The sequence below is a fragment of the Calidris pugnax genome, unplaced genomic scaffold, assembly GCF_001431845.1.
Source record: "Calidris pugnax isolate Ruff unplaced genomic scaffold, ASM143184v1 scaffold371, whole genome shotgun sequence".
NCBI lineage: Eukaryota > Metazoa > Chordata > Aves > Charadriiformes > Scolopacidae > Calidris > Calidris pugnax.
Genome location: NW_015091373.1, coordinates 1,118,895 through 1,124,201, shown reverse-complemented (window position 1 = coordinate 1,124,201; position 5,307 = coordinate 1,118,895). Strand labels below are relative to the sequence as shown.

The window sequence follows — 5,307 nt, the reverse complement described above, 5'->3', positions numbered from 1 at the left end:
GGGAGATGGTTTTGGGGGGTGGGGGGGTGTCTGGAATGGTGTGGGTGATGCTCAGCTGGTGCCCTCCTCGCAGATGGAAAAAGAAAAGGAAAATAAAAGGCAGGGAGGGCAGCACTTTGCTTTAAGCATCTCTCCTGGGGGGTTGGGGTGGGGGGAAGCAGCAGCTGGAGATGAGCTGAGATGCCCTGGGGTGTGGAGAGTGGCTCGACCCCCACTTAGGGGTTCCACCACGCCATGGATTTTGCAGGGAAGAGCTGGAATTGGCAGCGCACGGAGGGAGGAGAGGGAACCAGGCTGCTGCCCTCCCTCAGCTCTGCTCTGCCCATCCAAAGAGCTTCAACCAGAGCTTCTCCATCCTCACCGGTGGTGACGAGCCTCACCGTCGTGATGCCACTGGCATCACCCGACGTGCACCCACCGGGGTCTGGCACCGAGCACCCCGGGAGATGGGAGAGCATCCTCAGGGCAGGGGCAGCCACCCCGTTTGTCCCTCCCCGCCATCTTCCCGGAGATGATTAAGCGGTAACGAGATTGGGCTCTAATCGCCTCCGGGAAGCGTGGGGCTGGCACCCCGCGGCCCTGCTCCCCGCCACGTGCGGCCTGCTCCCACCGTGGCCGGGCTGGAAGCCACCGAGCTCACGTTGCCCCGGCTCCGGCGTCCTCTGAGGCAAATTGAATTACTTGAGGGCCAGCACCGGTGTCATCAGCAATTCCCTCACCCCGGGGGCATCCCGGACCCCTCGGCCACCCAAAATCCCTGCTGCCAGGCACTGGGTCTCCCAGCACCGAGGCCAGTCCAGCAGTGCCACACCACACCGTAGGACTTCTGGTGGGACCCTGCAGCAGGACAAGCACTCACCATGGAATCGCAGAATGGTTTGGGTGGGAAGGGACCTTAAAGATCATCTCCTTCCACCCACCTGCCCTGGGCAGGGCCACCTCCCACCAGCCCAGGTTGCTCCAAGCCCCCTCCAACCTGGCCTTGAACCCCTCCAGGGATGGGGCAGCCACAGCTTCTCAGGGCAACCTGGGCCAGGCTCTCACCACCCTCAAACTGAAGAAGTTCTTCCCAAAATCTAACCTAAATCTCTCCTTTTTGAGCTTCAAACCCTTCCCCCTCGTCCCATCCCTCCCCTCCCTGATCCAGAGTCCCCCCCCCAGCTTTCCTGGAGCCCCTTGAGGGACTGGAAGGGGCTCCAAGGTCTCCCCGGAGCCTTCTCTTCTCCAGGCTGAACCCCCCAACTCTCTCAGCCCCCCCTCCCAGCAGAGGGGCTCCAGCCCTCCCAGTATCTCTTCTCCAACAGGTCCAGGGCTAAAACCAGCCCAGGGCTCCCCAGTCCCACCAGCAGCATTTCTGGTCCCACGTCCCCACTGGAGACCAGCTGCTCCGGGCCGTGCCTCGCTGTCCCCGCCGAGGTGGCCCCATTGCTCTGACTCATGCTGGAAGCCACCCGAGGAGCCCTCAAGAGGAAAACACACGGTGTCCCCGCCAAGTCACAGGGAACAGCTGAGGGTGGTTGTTCCTACAGCCGCTGGTGCTGGGGACACCTCGCCAAAAGCCACCTTGCCGGGTGCCACGAGCCCGTTGGGCCACCAAGATTGGAGACAACAGGGTGAGGCCAAGGGGGCTGCTCTTGGCCATGGAGCCCAGGAACAAGCGTGGTTTGGGTCTTGCCCTTGGGCAACAAAGGGGAACGTGGGGCTACTGCCCCAAACCAACCACCGGCCAGAGAAAGCCAAGCAGATCCCACCACACCAACCCATCCCTCTGGGGACGAGGGGATATTCCCTCTGCAGACAGGGAGAGGGTGGAGGAGCATCCCTCCCTCTCGGCACAACCCCTTCCAGCAGAGAAAAGCCAAAATTTGCTATTTTGCCAGCCCCATCACAGAAAAGCATCAATTAACAGCACATCTACCCGTGAGCCGGGACAGACACCCCAAACCTTCCCCCGCCGCCGCGCACGAGCCTCATCGAGAAGAATTAACCTTCTAAGTCTAAGAGGGTAATCAAATCTCATGCTTCAGGGCGTAAGCCGATCACCAAAGGGGTCAGGAAGGAATTACTGCCCCACACTCGCGGGGGATTTTTGCCTTTCCCCTGATGCAGACCATATTGGCGGTGGCCAGAGTCAGCAGGACGGCCCTGAAGGGCTGATGCCCTGATCTGTTGTGGCAAATCCTCTCCCCCTAATTCCTCTAATGACATTAGTGACTCTTACTTGCTCTCCCCTTCCCCTGGGTTTGGCTTCTGCTTGTGATTCCGGCCTCCTCCGGGGGGGTTCCTGCTCCGTGTCCCCACGGGAGGCAGGACGGGAGCGGGGATGGATGCACTGATGCTGCCAGTTGGGTGTGAGATACACAAGAAGAGCTTCATTCCCCGGTGAAGACTCTCCTGAGCTCCTCCTGAGCTTCCCCACACCTCGGTGGTGGCCCTGAAGCACCAGTATTGATGACCCCCAGTTGCAGAGCGAGGGGGGAGGCAGGTGGGGAGAGCGGCTCTGCCTTCTCCTCCTCCTCCTCCTCGCACGACCACTGCTGAATCCCTCCTTCCCCGGCACATCCAGGTGCCGTTCCCATTCCCCAGCCCTCTCCTGGCACACGCAGGTGCTGGCACACACGAGGACGGTGCACGCTCAGGGCTGGAGCCACAAGCCCTACACTCCCAGCAGCGGCATCGCGGCCTGAGAGCCCAACGGGGTGCAGGACGGGAGAGCTGAGCTGTGCCCCCCCATGCTGAGCCTTGGGCGGGGGATGTCATAGGGTCTGAGAGCCCTGAGGAGAAGGACTTGGGGGCGCTGAGGGGTGAGAAGCTCAACAGGAGCTGGCAACATGGGCTGGAAGCCCAGCAAGCCTCCCCCAGCCCCCTGGGCTGCACCCCCAGGGTGAGGGGGGGATTCTGCCCCTCTGCTCCACTCTGGGGAGACACCCCCCACCCCCTCAGCACTGCCTCCAGCTCTGGGGCCACCAACAGCAGAAGGACATGGAGCTGTTGGAGTGGGGCCAGAGGAGGCCCCGGAGATGCTGGGAGGGCTGGAGCCCCTCTGCTGGGAGGGGGGGCTGAGAGAGTTGGGGGGGTTCAGCCTGGAGAAGAGAAAGCTCCGGGGAGACCTTGGAGCCCCTTCCAGTCCCTCAAGGGGCTCCAGGAAAGCTGGGGGGGGGACTCTTGATGAGGGAGGGAAGCGATGGGACGAGGGGGAAGGGTTTGAAGCTGAAAGAGGGGAGATGGAGGGACATGGTTTAGTGAGGGTTCTTTTGTCAGAGTTAGGTTGGTTGGACGAGATGATCTTGAAGGTCCTTCCAACCCCCTGGATGGTTCTATGATTGAGCTGAGATGTGGGGCAGAAGTTCTTTGGTGTGAGGGTGGTGAGAGCCTGGCCCAGGTTGCCCCGAGAAGCTGTGGCTGCCCCATCCCTGGAGGGGTTCAAGGGCAGGTTGGAGGGGGCTTGGAGCAACCTGGGCTGGTGGGAGGTGGCCCTGCGGGGGGGGGGGGGGGATGAGATGATCTTTAGGGTCCCTTCCCACCCAAACCACTCTGTGATTCCATGAGGACACTGCTGGACCCAGGGTCTCAGCCAGTTTAGCCCCACAGCAATGATGGCCAGTCCTGTGGGGACACTTCTCCTCTCTGACCCTCAACAAGAGCAGGAGAGGAGGGGAAGGGGAATGAGATGAAGCAAGATGGGACGTTGCTGAGCGGAGAGGTCAGACCCTGGCATCGCAGACACACTGCACAGCAGGAGGGTTTTCACCCCTTTAGGTGGCCAAGAGATGCCCCAGCCCCGCTCGGCTCCCACTGTGGTGGATGGAGCCCATCAAGGACCCATCACTTCGTCATGAGAGTCCTCTCCTCGTTTCCCAAAGAAGGGGAGCACCGAGAAGACTCGTCTGATTGCAAAGCCTGCGCTGAGGATCAATTAATCTGCTGCTGCTTCGCTGACACCGACTTGAACAGTGATTCTGTGACACGTGGAGAGCGATGCTCCAGCACCGGGTGGTGGAAGAACCGTCCCAGACGGGGACGCAGCTGCCACCAAGGGAAAACCAACGTCCCCCAGACCCCGGAGCTGGCCTTTGGGGACACCACCTGACATCTGAGAGGTGCTAAAACCACGGCATCCATCCCTGTTGAGCACCTCCTGCCGCTAAATCCCACCAGGGCTATGTTCAGCTGGGGGACACCCCACATTCTGCATCTCCAGCCCCCACCCAGGCCAGCACGGCACCAAGGAGCAGCTCAAGATTCCCCCAAAAACCACCTCCCAGTGCCTGGGCTCCTGCCCTTGGCAGAGAATCACCTCTTTCCTTTCCCGAAGGCTTATACAACAGGGGGAGGCTCTGCCATCAGCCGTCGGCATTACCAAATATTTTCCGTTCAGCCGGACTCCTAACGGGGCTCCAGGAGCTGCAGAGCTCTCCCCGACACAACGCTGCCCCATAAAACACTCCAGACCCTTTAATAACCCCCAACGCCCCATCGCCTGCTAATTATGGAATTCAACAGCACCACGAGCAACCGGGACGTTACCAAAAACCCATTTTCTGCCCATCCCTTCCAATCCCCATCCCCATCCCCATCCCATCCCCATCCCCATCCCATCCCATCCCCATCCCCTCCATCCCCATCCCTTCCCATCCCATCCCATCCCATCCCCATCCCCATCCCCATCCCACCTGCCACCAAATAACACTGGAATGAAGAAAACCAGCCATTTTCTATTGTTTCACCACGGAGCAATAAACCAGTTCATCCAATTCTGGGATTCGCCACTTTTTAAGCATTAGGAATATATACACTTTTTTTTTTTTAATTCTCCTTTTTTTTTCTGGAATAAAACCAGTCGAAAAGAGCGTGGGCAGCGGTGGGGGGGGTTGGATCCCCTGAGCCAAAATCAAGGACCACGAGAAGCCACGGAGCAAAAGGACCCGCCTGAAAATCTTGTGTTTCTGGGGAAAACACATCTGTGAAGTCACCACCTCGCCCAGCAAAGCGCTGACGCTCGACCCGAGGAACACAAAAAATTAGGGGAAAATCTGGTTTTTAATTCTCCCCTCCCAGAGCCACGCGCGTATTTCTACGCACAAGCGCGTGTCTAGGGCTTGGCTTCCCCAGAGCACAAGGGAAAAGAAAAAGAAGAAACCCTGGCCCCATGTAAGTTTTCAATTGAAAAAAAAAAAAAAAATTTTAAAAAAAAAGCCTAATTTGGGTTGTTTGCGTTGAGCAAAAACGGATACTTGTTGTGGCTGTTTTTTATTGGAAAAACCTCACGGAAAATGTCAACTGAACTATATTTTCTGCACGACAGAA

The 5,307-nt window shown here is 58.9% G+C and overlaps 1 protein-coding gene across 1 annotated transcript in view; it reads right to left on the bottom strand.

Annotated features, from left to right (window-relative positions):
- MEF2D (myocyte enhancer factor 2D) overlaps window positions 1-5,307 on the bottom strand; it is a 69,714-nt gene that overhangs the window by 63,909 nt on the left and 498 nt on the right. The gene's annotated exons all lie outside the window — the stretch shown is intronic.